General features: G+C 50.2%; 1 protein-coding gene across 3 annotated transcripts in view; it reads right to left on the bottom strand.

Annotated features, from left to right (window-relative positions):
- Window positions 1–18171, bottom strand: part of TRAPPC8 (trafficking protein particle complex subunit 8) — a 1294567-nt gene that overhangs the window by 989271 nt on the left and 287125 nt on the right. The window lies entirely within an intron of this gene.

Genomic DNA, 18171 nt, shown 5'->3' on the forward strand with positions numbered 1-18171 from the left:
GATGGTCGGAAGGCAAGCTAAAGGGGTTTGGAGGCTGCAGCTGCCAGGAAGGGGTGGGAACCACGTCCTCGGCCACAAAAAGATTGAGCTATTTGCTGGCTGTGTGTGTAGAGACACGGCTGAATGTCCCTTAAGTGGCCACGAAAGGGACAGAGGGCAGAATGTGGTTTGTGAGGGGCCATGGAACAGCCCAAGGAACTGGCCGTAGCCCGGTTGTCTTTAAAGTGCTCAAGTGCAGTGTCTGCCTTCTCTCTGAGAAACAAGAGGCATCAAAGGGCATGTCCATGAGGAAAGCTTGGACATCTTCTGAAAAGCCAGTGGTTCTCAAAAAGACGACTAAGGGCCACTGACTATGAAACCGCTCTTCCAAGCGAGTCTGTCCTTTCCAGCCCACATCTTACGATGAACTTGGCTGCATTCTTCTTGTCAGCAATTGCTTGAGAGAGTATGGCCCGGGCCTCCTCCGAGAACATGGGCAGCACTTGCGCCACAGAGTCGCAGAACTTATGGGAGTATCGGTGCAAGAGGCAAACCGTGAACACCATTCACAGTGCAAGACTGGCAGAATAGAACATCCTCTTCTCAAAGGTATCCAGCCTTTTGGATTCCCTATCTGGTGGAGTGGTAGGGAATGTGCCAAAGTTGATTTTGGAGGTGAGGCCTGGACCACCAAGTTCCCCAGGGTAGGGTGCTGGGTGAGGTAATTGGGGTCCCCTGGAGCGGGGAGATGGGGGAAGGCAATTGTTCAAGGCACAGTAGCCCCTGTATAAGGCCTGGACCAGGTCCAGAGTAAGATGTCAGTAAGGGCTTCATTGAATGGGTGTAATGGTTCAGTGGGGCAACTCTTGGCTGAAGCACCTCTGTCAATACATTTGCCTCGATGGGCAAGGAGGGTAAAGTCCAGGATCTCAGATGCCCTCCACACTACCATTGCGAATGTGGCACCCTTCTCCACAGCCATGGCAGGGGGAGATACTAATCCACTGGCATCCACCACATCCTCAAACCAGTTGTCCTCTGGATCTTCTAATGCTGATATCCATAAGGGTCTGTAGACCCCTCACAATCATCACCTAATCCAGACCTTTCATACAAACGAGGCACTGGCTCAGATATGGGGACGCCCATCCGGCTCTGTATCTGAACCGGCAATGATGAGGGGGCAGCACCACTGCTGGGAATCAGTGTCTCTGGGGGCCTTAGTATGGGGGTGGGCGCTGGCAGGGGAAGGGTCAGGTTGCTTGACCGGCGCTCTCCAGATCAGTCAATGGGTCCTTGGGGTCCGACTGGCTCCAAGGGCGAACCTGCCAACCAAAGTTCAGTAGGGGTCACTCCAAGATCCATGGGGCATGAGGGTGCTCCAGAGGGGTCAGGCCACCCAAAAATGAGTTGTATGGCCTCATAAAATTCTTAAAGTTGGGAGGAGGTCGTTCGGGCTCCCAGAAAATCAGAGAGGCATGGAGACAGCCCAGGCATAGGCTCCACTGCAGAGCTAGACTTCGAGTGGCGATGGCCCACAACTTATCCAAAGACTTGTACTGTAAGATTGAAGACCTCTTCACCTTCTTTATCTTCTTGTGGGACTTACTAGACTTCCCTGGCGACTTGGAGTGGGACGACGATCAATGGGTACAACTTCAAAAAGTATCTCAAGGCCATCCTCGCAACCGAGAGTTAGAACATTGTGGAGTTGATCCATGTCGGCAGGAGAGCAGCTCAAGTAAGCTCTTATCAGCCTCTTAAGGGTGCATGGCGCGACAGTCTTCATATGTTTTGGCATCGTGGTCTCAACCAACACACCGGAGGCAAACTAAATGCAGGTCAGTCACCAATACCTGTCAGTGACAGGAGTCGCATGGTTTAAAACCTGCCTTTCTGGTGGACATTCAGCACACCAGGAGACAGTCTAAAAAAATCTACCAACAAAAGGTCAAAAAAAGGTCAGTCAGAAAGTGACTGGGGGAAGCCTTTCTCCAGATCTACGCTGACTGGCACGGAATGAATGGATCTGACGTCAGCATACTGGAATGGTGCCTATGTAGGAACCGTGTATGTCACTTTCGGCGTGGAGGATGCCAACTACCTGTGCACAGGTGTACTGCTCAACAAATGTTTCCGGATACAGTTTGACACATGGGAAATATTCTAAGGTAAGGAATTTGTGGCTAAAAGTCTCGATCAGATGCAGGGTGTATGTGAAGCCATCAAAGGCAAGAGTGTCTGGACTTCGATGGGGATGTTCGTGATGTTGATGCTTGTGACCTGTACCCCTTTGACATCTAAGGATTCGCTGTTGATCCATGGTCTCTCGATGTGGACAGTGTCACTGACCTGCAATCGAGTCTCACCAGCACACGTCAACTCAGGCTTTTGATTTCAACCTGGAATGATGTGGAGAATGATGATTATATTTTCTGCCATCTTTGTTTATCCTATACTCAGGTCTTCTTATGGGACAAACTTTGAGGTATGGGAAATTTGGGGGAGGTGTGGGAAACTTGCTGAAAGACTTCTCCGCTCATTTTTTTCTTCCTCTCTTACAGTGCACCATGAAAATATGGACGCCTGTGCACCTAACTCTATGAGTAAATATTACATTTCAGGGGTTCTGGTGTCCCCAGAGGCAGCTGGGAGTTATGCTATCCTTTATCACTAGCAATAAAGACCCTACAGGTTTGAAGTATCAGCACCACCTTACTGGTAGGAGTGTTTGACAAGCGCACAATGGGAAAACCAACTTGCACTTCTCTAATAATGGGTATTTTTGTAGTAAATAAAGCTTCTACAATAGATCACAATTTATGTTTAAATGCGGAGCGTCTTTAATGCACTTATGATCCATAGGCTTAGGATGACAGTTCGTAGTCTGTATCATATGAAGCGATCATGCAGGCTTTTAACTTCAAAATCTTATTTTGCATGCAAAGGACAAAAAGAGAAAAAAAAAACATAAAAAGCAAACGCTGAAAATAAACTAATATTGTAGGAGTGTTACTGAGTTGGTTGGGACCTCGCCTTCTATTGGCTTTTCAGGAGGTCATCCTCCAGGGAACATTTTATTCCCTGTTTTCCTAGTTGCCCTTCATGGACATTGCCTCGGATCCCCCCCAATTGAAGTTGGAAACAGAAGAGGAGGAAGGCCAGCAAGTCACTGCTAGCCCTCTGCAAGAGTTTAACGGCGGATGCTGGTGCAAGAGGACCTCCTTTCCCTCTGGACTCACCTGTGGTGTTGAGAAGGTCTCTGTTGTTGCTGCTGCTGATCCTGAGTGGCTTGAACATTCTGCAGGAAATACAGCAGTAATAGTGACTGTATGTATGATTTCTATAGTTTATCTTCTCTTCTAAGCCAACCGCCTTCATTCAAGCTATTTTGTTATCCGTATGGCTGCTAAATAAGATATTTCAGGAGGAATGCACATTTAAAAATATTTGCTGTGACTGATTTCAGATCAGAAAGTCTCAACCACAAAAGAACATCTCAATGGCGTACCACCACAATATCCCTGGTGCTAGCAAAGATGTTTTTTGAGGTTGATTCCCAATCAGCATCGGATGAAAGGAGGAGAGGGGAAAAAGCCCAGTGATATCAGAATGCCCAACCCAAACATCAACAGGAGCCAAGCAGAGTCTCCTAGTGCAACATTCCCAAGGTGGGAACTTGGCCCAAGACAAGTCTTGAATACTTGGTGGAATGATGCAAGTGTGACTATTAAAAAAAGGCACAAAAAAAGAACAACTAAAGGAGGAGGGAGAACACTAATGATAAAAAGAAAATAAGTGAGTTAATACATGAAAGGCAGGGAGGGAAAGAGGTGTGCATGGCGTGAAGGAAACAGGCTATTAGTAAGGCAACCTGTAACCTCTCCGTGAAATAATGATCTCACTACACTTCTTTCTTGGGAGGACACGTCAGAGGTGTTATCTAAAGGGCACAGTTAGTCAACCAAATCTATTTCTGTATTTTGATACTTCTCTTAGTTTGACTAAGGTGAGAAGATAGATCGCAAAACTGAATTTGCAGGGGAAAGATCTAAGCACCACTTTATCTTTGAGAAGGAATCCCAAATCTCTAGTCAAACGCTACTTAATATAACAACTTTCATATACCTTTCAATCAATCAGAGAATTGTAAGCGCGCCACTCACCCGTGATGGTCTTAAGGCGCAGAGGTGGGGGGGTCCGCAGATCTGTTTAGCCTAAGAGCCAGGTCTTGAGGGTCTTCCTGAAGGTGTTTAGGGAGGGGGCGCATCGGATGTCTGCCGGTAGCTTGTTCCAGATCTTGGCTGCAATGTGAGAGAAGGATCTTCCGCCTGCTCTGGCTCTGTGGATGCTCTGGGTTTCGACCAGTGCGAGGTTGGAAGATCGGAGGTTTCTTTTCAGGTACGTGGAAGTTGATTCTGTCATTGAGATATTTGGGTTCGTTGTTGTGTAGGCATTTGTAGGTGTGAGTGAGGATTTTGGAAGTGACTCTTTTCTCCACGGGGTGCCAGTGGAGACTTCATAGGTGTTGGCTGATGTGTTCGTGTCGGGGATTGCAGAGGACGAGTCTGGCGGCAGTGCTCTATATTGGCTGGAGTTTGCGCAGTTGATGTTGGCGTACAGTGCGGTCACATAGTCCAGTATGCTGGTGATGAGTGCATGGGTGACATAGTCCAGTCTTTGGTGAGGGAGAGGATGAGCTGGGTGTCGTTGGAGTAGGATACAATGTTGAGTCTGTGCTGTCGGATGATGGCTGAGAAGAGGGCCATGTAGATGTTGAAGAGGGTGGGGCTCAGGGATGAACCCTAGGGGCCCCCCTGAGTGGATGCTTTTCATGGTTGAGGGGGTGCTTCAGCCGTGATCAGTGTCCAGTTGGAGATAGTGGGCTGGCTGGTGTTTATGGGGGTTGGGGGCCATCTGTGGCGCCTGGTGGATGGTCGATGTAGTTGTCGTACAGGTTTTTGACCTTGAGGTGGAAATAGGTTCCAAGCTTGTCGCAGAGGTCTTGGGATGGGGTGATGTCTGTGGCTTTGCTGCGTGCGTTGGTGAATTCTTGAATGACACTGTGTAACGGGGAGGGACGGCCAGCCCAGCTGACCACTGGGACCGGACCCCCTCTCGGGGACTCATGCAAAACCCCACCTCTCTTCTTGTTTCAACAGCGTGATCTGATAGAGACTGGAATGCAATATCATCCACCGGAGGACGAAGAAGTGCCCTATACCTTTAACTGGGAAGACCAGGAGGAATGGGCGTGCCCTCGAGCAAGGACGGCAACGTCAAATGCGGAAGTGGGTCGAACGGAGGTGTGCTTGTTCACCGGAGGCGGAGAGGAGAGGAGAGTTGAGAGCAGTGTATCAAGAGGAGAGAGCAGAATCGGGAGCAGAGGATCGAGAGGAGAGCGGAGAAATCCCCAACGCCTGGGAGAGAGAGAGAGAGAGGAGTTGACCAGTCGACGGCGCGGAAGCCAGGAGGTCACCGTCAACACGAGCCGCCCAGCCACACGCCCGGAGGTGTATGGCTTGCACAGGTACGGGGTCGGATAGCGAGTTTGGAGGGAAGAAAGGGAGGGCCCGTACCGTGACCTGGTTTCCTTTTTCCCGGTATCCCTAGTCCCCAAACACACGTCCCCCCCTTTCCTATACACTGAATCCGACAGTGTGTCACCTCGGGTGCTTCCTCACTCCCTTTCCCCTTTCATGAGAGTGTGCACAATCACCAGAACTGACGAGTGCCTTCTCTGTCCTTTTCCCTTACACAGCGAGAACACCTGACGGCAAAACAGACCCCGCTGCACCACTACCTAGGAGGAGTTCGGGTACAGGAAGGAACACTGACGTAGGAAGGAGGAGCCCACGCCGGACCGGCCGGAGCAGATCTCCCAGACGGACTGTCAGTTCCAGACGAACTTGCACGGACTACTTGTATTCCGTAATAAAAACACCAGTCACTAAAATACGTCTCTTGCCCTTTTCTCCAGCCCGCGCTACACACTGTAAAGCTCCTTGAAGTTGGCCAGGATTTTGTTGTGGATGAAATTCCTCTTGGTGGCTCTAATCTGGTTGTGGTAGTCCGCCATGGCATCCTTGTAGGTGGTGTGGTTTTCGGTTGTTTTGGTGTTTCTCCAGTTAATCTGCTGGCGAGGTTGTCACGGAGGATAGTAGAGTTTGGGTCGCTTGGGTTGTCAAGGTGGAAGTTCAGGTCTCCAATGAGTATGTGGTTTGTTGAGGCGATGGCGTTCAATGAAGTCGGTGATGGTGGTGGAGAAGGGTGTTCGGGGGCCGGGGGTCTCTAGACGAGGGTTTCTCGGAGTGTGGCTTTGGGGTTGGTTTGGATCTGGAAGTGCAGGTGTTCGGCAGAGGGGAAGGTTTCCCTGGAGGTGGTGAGGCAGAGGGTGCTCTTGTGGGCGATGGCGAGGCTCCCTCCTGGGTGTTTTGGCCGGTCTTTCTTCTGGATCTTTTATCAGTCTGGGATGGCAGAGCTGATGTGGGGGGCGGAGGATGCGTTGGTCCAGGTCTCTGTGAAGAAGGCGATGTCGGGCGAGAGAGAGAAGAGTAGGTTCTAGATTTCCGAGAGTACGTTGAGGAGCATGCATTTAGGGTGTCGCCGGTGTTGGAGGCCGGGGTGGTGGCGAGGGTCTGACGGCAGTGAAGGCAGGAGAACTGGCCGTGGGTCGTGTTTGGCGAGGCCTGTTGGCATTCTCCAAGTCTTCCAGGGTTGAGTGCGATGAGGGTGGTGGTGTCGTAGCAATGGGTAGTGGGAGGTCCAGGTTTCCTGATGCTGGCCGCGGTCAGGCGCAGACAGCCTTGCCTTTGGCGTACCTCCAGTGCGCCAGCAGAGCGGACCCGCTGCGCACAGCCGTTATTAAGTAGGGGAGGTAAGTGGGAGGAGAGGCTGGAGGGCGGGAGCGGGGGAATTTCAGGGGGGAATTCCAGGGAGTAATTCCTTGGGGGGGCGGGGGGTTAGGGGGGGGAAGAGGGGCAGCAGGGGCAACAGCGGCTAAAGGAACAAGCAGGCACAAGAAAATACAAGCATTTACAATGCAATAGGTCTCGCAATGACATTATTTTGAGCTATTGACATTGTAAATTACTTTTTTTCTTTTTTTTCTGTAAAATATAAAAGGCATTTGTTATTGACAATTAACATTGCAAATGACAATGCCTTTTATTTTTTAAAACATAAGTAAAAGGCATTGGTATTTAATGCCAATAGCTTAAACTCGCATAACTCCGAGACCTATTGCATTACAAATGCTATTTTGTTGAGCTGTTGGGGTCTGGCGCAGTCTTACCGCAGGCAAATCTTCACTTTGCATATTGCTGGAAGAATTAGCCCCCCCCCCCCTGAAATTTATATTAGACCCCCCACCCCCCCCGAAATTGGACTCTAGTTGCACCTCTGCCCTTAGCCAGTATTTTGAGTATCTGCCATTTAGTGCAGTATTATACCTCTATTTGTACTTTGTACTCTTTTATAACATACACACGTCACTTTTTTCCTCTTGTAACGTATCGTTTGCCACCTCTTGTATTCTGTTTGCTCTTGATACATGCACAATTGTCACCATTGCCTTATGTAACGTAACGTTTGCTCTTGTAACATGCGGACTTGTGATTTTTCCTCATGTTTCACTACTGTTCCTATCGTGAAGCGCTCGGACACCTTCGGATGAAGTCTGCGCTATATAAAAACGCATAAAATAAATAAATAAATAAAATACCCTCTCTGCCACCTCCCTCCAGAAACCTTCCCTTTTAACCCCAGGCTACGGTTCATATCCCAGGACGTCCCAGGGATACAATAGGATACTCCCTGACCCCAGTGTTTTAGGCCGATTAGTGTAGTTCTAAATACCTTCACATGTCCACCATTGCTTGCAGTACCCACTCTCCTACCAATAGTTTGAGTACCAGTTCCCCGTCCGTCTACAGCCCAAAATACCTTTAGTGGAGCTTGTAGAAGCCGGTGCAGTCCTGGGATTTGCTCACTCAGGGCGGCGCTCAGCAACAGGTTGTGCACCAGCGGCCGCCGCGGCTCCGGGAAATTGGTGCAGACAAATAGGTCTAGGTCATCGAGGTACTGAAGCCGGCAGGGGGCTGTCATGGCGGCTAGAGGCTACCAGGGTTGTGACTCAGGAGCGTGGCAAGCGCAGGGCGAACTAGTTTTTCAGTTACTACTACTGCGGTGTGCAGCTCTATAAGGGATTACATTTACTGCCCCGGGTGTACAAGGGGAAAGAAATCTGCCACCCTTATAGCATGCGAATCGGACGAGCACGAGTCCCTGCCAAACTCTGGAGATTCAACTAGAGTTGTAGCCTGAACATGGAGATCTTTGTATTGTCTTCAGCCTCTGTTGCCGTGACCGGACGGCTCTCCCGGAAGTAAGGAAGGAGGGCGGAGGGGTTCTGAAGAGGAAGAAAGCCCAACTATAGGAGGGGAAAGTGTTGGAGGAGGGGCGTATAGTTTTGAGGAGAATGTAGTTAGCAACTGGGTAAACAATAGGGGAAGGTGCTGTGTAGCCATATTGGGATTATTGTCACTTGTTTGTGCGAGAGTAAGAGTTGTTGAAATTTGGGTGAAGACTTGCCGTGTCCTGTGCCTGCTATTTTGAACATAACGATGGCCACTCCACGCCCCTCTTACTGAGTTGAAGGCGGTGATCACACAGTTCTGCTGACACTTCAATTGTGCGTGGCGCGAAAGAAATACATATGACGATCCTGTTTTTACCTCTCGACCCACTCCCGGAGCGCGATGACCCCTGGTCTACAAAAGTACGAGGACGTTGGCATTGCTCCCCCCCCCCCCAGTCCCTTGCCAGGAGGCACTTGGCTGTCAATCACAACACACGCATAAAAAATAAAGATGCAAGTTTGTAACTGGAATCTACACGTTATACAAGCTCAAACTAAACCAGCCTGACCCTCGAGTTTCTTCAAGTTCCCGCCGGGCCGCCGTGCTGCCTGCGACGACCCGGAAGCGGTTGGGCAGCCGGCCAATCGCAGCACCGCCCCAACCGGAAGTCCCGCCCCCATCGCGGCGCGAGAGAAAAGCCACTGTCCGAGGAGCCCCGAGGGCTCCTGATCGAGTCCCGGTCCCGAGATGGGGGACCGGGTGAAGAGCGGCCGGGCGCATGGGGAAGGCGGGGCTCTCATGTGGTGAGAGAGCCCCGCAAAGCGCTACCGCCGCCCGAGAGCCAGAACCGCCGCCGAGCACCGCCAGAACAGGTGAGTGTGTTGAGGGAGAGGAGGGGTGAGTGGGGGTGGGGTGTGCGCGTGTGTCTGTTGTAGTGTGTCTGTGCGTGCGTGTGTCTGTGCGTGCGTGTGTCTGTCTGCGCGTGTGTCTGTTTAACACCATGCGTGCGGGCTCATTTTCCCGCTGTGCGCTGACTTTTTTAAAAACCCACGGTTCATGACGAGCTCAGCTCGTCATGAGCGTACGAGAGGTGTAACTCATGACGAGCTGAGCTCGTCATGAGCGTTGAAGGGGTTAAGGGGGGGGGTGCGTGTGTGTGTGTATGCAGTGTGTGTATGTGCGCATGCGTGCGTGAGCCTTTCTTTAAGGGGGGTGCGTGTGTGTGTATGCAGTTTATGTATGTGCGCATGCGTGCGGGAGCCTTTCTGTGCATGGGAATATCAGGCACGGCGACGCGACGTGCGCGCTCACGAGCTACAATCTCCAGGAGGACAAGCTCGTCACAGTCTGCAGTCCACATTCCCCGGAAAGTGACAACATTAGTTGTCTCCCTAGACAGCAAAGCTTCGCTTTGCTTTCGTCTAGGCGAGACCTAAAAAACAGTGGTGGAATTAGATGAATTAGATCAAGACACAGATGGGCACAATAACAATGGCACAACAGGGAATAATTAAGAAAAAAAACAGCTAAGAAAGGTTACGGTGGTTGCAGGCAGTCTAGTGCTAGTTGGCGCGGGCAGCAGCCTCGAACCTCCCAAGGAGGAGGTCTGGGTCTGGAGGCAAAAGACGGCACAGCGGAGCAACGGGGAGAGATTGGACCTAGACGTAGGGTCGGAGGTCTTACCTTTGAGACTACTCTTCAATAAACTACCCTTGTACAAATTCATAATACATCTATTTTTTCAGTTCCTGTTAGAACTGCATTACCAACTTCACTCTGCCCTGCTTCCTTTAAACCACATCTCCTTACAGTAACTTCATTGGGAATGAGGTATTCACCAATCTGTTGCACATCCTTCAACCACAAAGCAGGTAATTGCCAAGATCTTTATACATGCTGTTTGTTACCAAAATATAGTACAAATTGTATAACCTGTGTAATGTCTTATGTAAGGCAGAACTATAGCAAAGAAGCATGAGGCATATTGATTAAAAAGAAATCTGATACATGTGTAATCTGGTCGAAGTATCATCAAGGGCAAATTAAACTCAAGATGTGTCATAGAAAAGTGTTACATGAGTAAAGGAGATTGGAGAGAAGCATTTGGTACGTAGGTTTGGTATATAAATCACACAAACAGTGGTCGGGCAGTAGCTCTGCCTTATCTGCATCCCATCCAGGGGATGTATTGTATAAAACATTACCTATGCTAAGATGGATGAAACAGCAATAATCACCGCATGGTTTAACTTTGATCTGCAAACTTCAATGGCTATCTACCTCCTAAAATCACAAGGCAAGAGGCAACTAGGTTCCATATAAAATGATCGAAATACGTTTAACAGTAACAGATTACATTTGAGGTACAAATTGGGTAGTAATATTGTACTGTTCAGAAAAGCATTCCTTGCAAGTTAACTGAGCAGTTTGTGTCTCAAACATAAGCAAGGTTGAAGCCTTATGGAAGGTTGTGCATGAGAAGGTGTGGATTATTCGGTTTGAAAAGAGGTAATCTCAGAACCAGATCATTCTTCCTTAGTTGCAGGCAGCCAACAACATTATCAGAACGATGTTAAAAGTTCTTTTTTTTTTTTTAAATCTTTATTGTCAGGAAGGCAAAAGACATATTCACAGTAACATATGTAGATCGCATTTGCATATCAGTGGTATTTGCAATCAGGAGAAATGGGGAAAACATGCCGTGTTCCAACATATAGCATTCGCCACCTTGATTTTGGCATGGAGCAGTCAGGAGTAACTAATATACACAGACTTTGTCACATCTTCATACCATATCCACATGTTATTCCATGAGCAGCTCACTCTTGGTACATTTATCCGTTCCTAACAACTTCAACTTTTAGAAAAAGCAAAAACAATAAAACCCAACTAAGGTCATCACTTGGCAATGGAATATTTCCTTTTACAGTCAGTAGTCGGCCATTTCACATGTTCAGCACTATATCCAAGGTAATATTGCATCCCTGCACCCTCCCGGCACACACCAGTACTCAGTATGTAGACCCACTCCGTCTAGTCCTCATCTTCCTCTGACTCCGAATCCTCGCCTTCCGGCAAGGGTTCACATGGTTCTCCCCTATATTTGTTCCATGGTGTCCACACCTTATTCCATTTACGGGGGCAGGCCCGTAGCACATAAACTGCCCTCTCTTTCACCATTAGGAGGTCCATATTCCTGATCCACCCAGCTACCGTAGGCAGTTCAGGGGCACCCCATTTTTGTGCAATGTCTCGTTTGGCCACTGTCACAGCCAACGTAACCCACAGCTGTCCATACCTGTCCAGGTCATTAGGGTCCCAAATGTTCAACAGGCACTTACGGGGTTCAGGCAGGACTGATACTTCAATGGCCTGGGAGACTGTGCGCATAATTTGCTTCCAGATGTCTTGGATTTGAGGGCAATCCCACAACGTGTGGAGCAGAGTTCCCTCTTCCCCGCAGCCCCTGAGGCAGTATGGGTGTGGCGCCCTCTGTATTTTGTGAAGAAGTGTTCTGGTGTAGTAAGTGCGGTGTAAAATCTTGAGTTGCACTAAGCGGAACCTGGCCGATATGCCTACCTCTCGTGGTGATGCAAGCGCCTCGTTCCACTCTGTATCGTCCATCTCACCCAGTTCCCCAACCCATTTCTCTTTAAGCTTCTGTGTGGGGTCTGGCAGGTTGTTGACCAGTTTTTTATACGTGAGAGAGGTTGCCTTTTGTTCCATAAATTCCGTCAGTAGCCTGTCCTCCAGTGGTGACGAGTCTGGGAGTGTGGTGTCAGGTGGAATTGCCTGTAGTAGAGCGTGTCGGATCTGCACATATCAGAATGTTTCAGTGGGGCCCAAACCATATTGTTGTTGGAGTTGTGAAAATGCAAGCACCGTGCCAGTTCTTTCTTTTTTTTAAGGGATAACCAGGATGTTGCTCATGATAGAAGTGTACCCCCTTTTACTTAAGATTGCTAAATTGCTAATGGGGCTCACCATAGCACAAAAGAACAAGTTACTTACCTTCGGTAACGCTTTTTCTGGTAGATACTATATCTGCCTGTGGATTCCTCACCTTGTGAATATCCCCCTTGCGTCAGCAACGTTCGGAAATTTTCTTCGTAGCACGCCGTCGTGGGCGACGTCACAGGAGCACGGCATCGCGCGCGACTCCGTCTGACGTCACCGACCCCATATTAGGCCCACGCCGGCGTGATGACGTCAGTTCCGTCCTTTTTTCCGTGCCTTCGAGGCACACGGACGGACCAACGATAGCAAATATGCAAATATACAATGTACACAGTACAAATAGAACCAAATCAATACAACAGTATTATAATCATATATACAGAAAGACCAGGTATAGCAGAGTAGACAACGGGGAGGCGGGTGGGTCAGTGAGGAATCCACAGGCAGATATAGTATCTACCAGAAAAAGCGTTACCGAAGGTAAGTAACTTGTTCTTCTGATAGATACATCTGCCGTGTGGATTCCTCACCTTGTGAATAGATTCCCACAGCAGTCCCCACTCCCGGAGGAGGGTGTCTACTCTGCTACACCAGGAAGTCTTGGAGGACAGAACGCGCGAAGTGGCCATCCCTCCTCACCTTGGTATCTAAGCAGTAATGCTTCGCGAAAGTGTGGAGGGAGGCCCAAGTCGCGGCCCTGCAAATATCCTCAACAGGCACACCCCTAGACAAAGCAGATGTTGCAGACTTTGCTCTAGTTGAATGAGCTCTAATACCCTCAGGAGGGTCCTTACCCGCAAGGGAGTAGCAGATCTTGATGCACAGGATTATCCATCTGGAAAGAGTGCGCTTGTGCACCGCTCTGCCCTTCTTGCAGCCACCAAAGCCAACAAACAGCTGGTCGTCCATCCGGAAGTCCTTAGTCCTGTCCAGATAGAAGGACACCGCCCGCTTAGGGTCCAGGCGATGCAGTCTCTCTTCCTCCTTAGACGGGTGAGGGGGAGGATAGAAGGTAGGAAGGGTAATGGACTGCCCAAGATGGAAAGGAGTCACCACCTTAGGCAGAAAAGCAGCCCTGGTCCTAAGAACCATCCTTTCTGCATGAATGGTCAGGAACGGGGGTTTGGAACTTAGAGCTTGAAGCTCACTTACCCTCCTAGCCGAGGTGATTGCAACGAGGAAAATAGTTTTAAAAGAGAGAAGCCTCAATGGACACTTGTGCAAGGGTTCAAAGGGAGAACCCATTAAAAAGGTCAGCACAAGATTCAAATCCCAATGAGGAATAATAAAAGGGGTAGGAGGAAACATATTCACAAGACCCCCTCAAAAATCTCACAACCACCGGAGACTTAAAGAGAGAAGGCTGATCCGGCAAACATAGAAACGCCGATAAGGCCGAAAGATAACCCTTGACCGTGGACACAGCCAAACCTTGCTGCGCCAGATAAAGGGCAAACTGTAAAATATTAGACAAATGAGCCCTCAAAGGGTCAATATCCCTCTCCCTGCACCAAGAAACAAATTTTGTCCACCTATAGGAGTAAATGGACTTAGTGGTGTCACGCCTGGCAGAGAGAATGACATCCACCACCTCGTGAGGGAGAGAAAAAGAACTCAAGTTGCCCCGTTCAATCTCCAGGCATGAAGGTGTAATGTCTGGAGGTGGGGGTGTAGAACCTGCCCCTCCAACTGAGAGAGGAGGTCTGCCCTGTGAGGGAGACGGAGCGGCGGGTGAGAGGATAGGTGGAGTAGGTCCGAATACCACACCCTTCTCGGCCAATCCGGGGCGACCAATATGACTTGGGCCCGGTCTTGACGAATCTTCCTCAGAACCCGAGGAATCAAAGGTATGGGGGGAAACGCGTAAAGGAGTCGATCTCCCCAACTCAACTGAAACGCGTCCCCCAATGCTCCTTGCATCGGATACTGGAGACTGCAGAATGAAGGGCAGTGAGCATTCTCGCGAGTGGCGAACAGATCCACCCGAGGAGTCCCCCACATCCGAAAGATGTTGCGAACAACCTCCGGGTGAAGCCTCCACTCGTGGTCGGCAGAAAACTGTCGACTGAGACTGTCCGCACGCACGTTCAGAACCCCGGCCAGATGATTTGCCACCAGACAAATCTGATGGTCCTGAACCCAGGACCAGAGACGCAGAGCCTCTCTGCAGAGACACTGCGACCCTACTCCTCCCTGCTTGTTGATGTACCACATCGCAGTCGTGTTGTCCGTTAGGACCTGGACCGAACGACCGCGAAGGGAAGGGAGGAAGGCCTTGAGCGCCAAACGTATCGCCCTCAATTCCAGAAGGTTGATGTGAAACAACCTTTCTTCCGGAGACCAAAGACCCTTGACCTCCAGGTCTCCCAGATGAGCACCCCACCCGAGAGTGGATGCATCCGATATCACTGTGGCCACTGATGGAGGTAGCTGAAAAGGCTTTCCCTGTGACAGATTGCCTTCCACGCCCCACCAGGACAGGTCCGCTGCAGTTTCTCTGGAGATCCTCACAGACTCCCTGAGATCTCCGTTGTGCTGATACCACTGCCTGCGGAGGCACCACTGGAGCGCCCTCATGTGCCAGCGTGCATGACTGACCAACAGAATGCAAGAAGCCATCAGACCGAGCAGACGAAGGACCTTCAGGACTGGAACAACCGCTCCATTGAAGAATAAAGGAATCATTTCCTGAATGTCGCGAATCCTTTGAGGTGGAGGGAATGCACGACATACAGAAGTGTCCAGTACCGCACCTATGAACAGGTTGCGCTGGGAGGGCACCAGGTGAGATTTGGGTACGTTTATCGAAAAACCCAACCTGTGTAACAACTGAGTTGTCTCCTGCAGATGATGGAGCACCATCTCCGGCGACTCTGCTTTGATCAGCCAGTCGTCTAGATACGGGAATACAGGAATCCCTGACCTCCTGAGATGCGCCGCCACCACCGCCATCACCTTGGTGAAAACTCGAGGCGCAGTAGTAAGTCCAAACGGGAGGACCGCAAACTGATAGTGCTGCGATCCCACCGTAAAACGGAGATACTTCCTGTGCGACTTCAGGATTGGGATGTGAAAATACGCATCCTGCAAGTCGATCGACACCATCCAGTCTTCTTCCATCAGCGCCAGAAGAACCTGAGCAAGGGTGAGCATTTTGAACTTCTCCTGTTTGAGATAGAGGTTCAAAATCCTGAGATCCAGGATAGGCCGAAGTCTGCCATCCTTCTTTGGAATCAAGAAATACCGGGAGTAGCACCCTTGACCCCTCTCCTGCTCTGGAACCACCTCTATCGCTCCCTTTCGAAACAGAGCCAGGACTTCCTCCTGCAGGAGAAGCAGGTGGTCCTCCGAGCAATAACCTTGGCAAGGAGGGTAATTGGGAGGGAACTCCTGAAAAGGAAGTGCATACCCATTCTCTACGAGATTGAGAACCCAAAGATCTGATGTAACCGATTCCCAATCTCGTAGAAAGTGAGTAAGCCGACCCCCTACTGGCCCTACATGATCCAGAATGGTGGATCTAGGGCTGCTTTGCTGATGCGGGTGGGGTTTGGGCATTATTGGAGGAAGTGGAGGAAGAGGAGACTTGACGTCCACGTCCACGTCCACGACCCCTCTGTCTACCTCTATAGGACTTATATAGAGGGTTCTGCTGCTGCTGCTGTTGTTGGCCCTGCTTGAAGGGACGAAAAGAAGATTTACCAAATCCCTTGAATTTTCTAGCTGCAGACCCTCTCATCTGCAGACCCAACGATCTCGCAGTGGCACGGCTGTCTTTAAACCTTTCCAAGGCCACATCTGCCTTCTTACCAAAAAGGCCAGATCCTTCAAAGGGTAAGTCCAACAAAGTAGATTGTACATCCGCTGAGAAATCAGATGACTTTAACCATGCGGCTCTCCTAGTTGCAATGGATGAGCCCATAATTCTGGCAACTGAATCCACAGTGTCCATGCCGCTTTGGATGACCATGCGGGCCGCAGCCTGAGTGTCAGAGATGACTTCATTAAAGTTTTTCCTATCCTCCTCAGGAAGTTTTGGTGACAATTGCTTCACTGAGTCCATCAGCGCGTGCACATATCTACCTAAAAGGCAAGTAGCATTTGACGACTTTAGAGCCATTCTTCCAGAAGAGAAAGTCTTCTTCGCAGCTTGATCCAACTTCTTAGACTCTTTGTCAGCAGGCACTTGAGGGAAGGAGCCTGCCGCCCTATTAGAACAAGCTGCCTGAACCACAAGACTTTCCGGAGACGGATGCGTAGAAAGAAATGCAGGGTCATCAGGAGCCACCCTATAGCGCCTTGCAATAACCCTTGAAACTGCAGGAGCAGACAACGGCCTCTTCCAAATTTCCTTAATTGGATCTGACAAGGCATCAGTAAACGGCAAAGTAGGCTCCACAATTGAAGATGGAGAATGCAGGACTTCCGTGAGAATGTTGGGCTTGTACTCCACTGTGGGCAGCTTTAAGTTAAGAAGGTCAGCAGCCTTCCTAATAACCACGTGATAAGGAGCCACGTCCCTTGATGGTGCATCTGAAGTCGAAGGCAGACCCCACTCGGGAGAGAGTTCCAGACCACTAGCATCCCGAAGCTCATCGAAGTCATCACCATGATCAGGAAGCTCGCCTTCTTCCACATCTGAACTCTCATCATCCTTTTGCTCGAGAAGACGCTGAGCTCTTCGCCTCGACCACTCCATTCGAATCGAAGTCGACGGATCCGGTAACGACTCCGACGGAGCCGGTTCCGACGTCGCTTGAGGAACCGAAGCAGGAGGACGAGAGTCAAGAACAGGTGTGGTACCTCGATCTCGACTGCGAGGTCGATCCGGAGTCGGCGAAGCCGCATGCGGAGTCGAGGACCTCGGTGGAGCCGTACCGAGCCAAGGTGAAAGAGGCGCCGGCATGAAAGGCATAAATGGAGCAGGGGCATACGACTGAGGAATACCCAGGTTGTACGATAACGGACCCATGGGGCCACCAGGCGCTCCAGCGGGGTACATCGCCCTAGAATAAACTCCAAACATCGCATTGAGAAAATGCGAGGGATCCTGCCCAGGACCAGGAAAGGAAGGGTACGGACCTACCGGATGTTGCAATGGAGGCCGACCCGACACATCCTCACCCTGACCTTCTGGATTCACAGGAGTCTCCGCCGAAGCCGGTTCTTGAGTCACCTCCTCTTCTTCATGCTCCGAGGAAATCGGCTCCGGGTCCGGCTCCGGCGCCGGAGAACCCACTCTTGACAAAGCAGGTGAAGGAGAGACAAAGTCCTTACGGTGTTTGTGAGACTTTCTCTTCGAGTCAGAGGAATCCTTCCCCGAATGATGTCTCGAACTGTGCTTCCTCCTCTTATGCTTTCTCCTCGAAGAGCTCGAAGCATGCCCGGAAGCCGACTTAGATCTAGACCTAGACCTTTCTCTGGACTTCGACTTCGCCTTGGACCTCGAGTCGTCTCCAGACCTCGAACCCGCTCTGGACCTCGACGCCGATCTCGACCTCGACCGAGTCCTTTGCTTCGACTTCGATCTCCGTGACGTAGATCTCGAAAGTCGCCCAGAGTCCTTTTTCACCTTCGCCAAGAGCAACTTTGCTTCACGCTCCCGAAGCGCCTTCGGATTCATCTTAAAACAGGACTCGCAGTTCTTGACGTCGTGGCCCGATCCAAGACACCACAAACAATCCTTATGTGGGTCAGTGATAGACATCATGCGGGCACAAGACCTACATGGCTTAAAGCCTGTTTTCCTCGACGACATCTTCGGAGAAGAACAAAGTCGCAAGAGAGAAACAGTGACAAATATTAGTCAGAAAGATACTAGGTATCGCTGAAGATCCCGAAAACCGTTAGCGTCGGAGACGCGGAAAAAAGGGAA

This window comes from Lissotriton vulgaris, chromosome 4_1, assembly GCF_964263255.1.
Source record: "Lissotriton vulgaris chromosome 4_1, aLisVul1.2, whole genome shotgun sequence".
NCBI lineage: Eukaryota > Metazoa > Chordata > Amphibia > Caudata > Salamandridae > Lissotriton > Lissotriton vulgaris.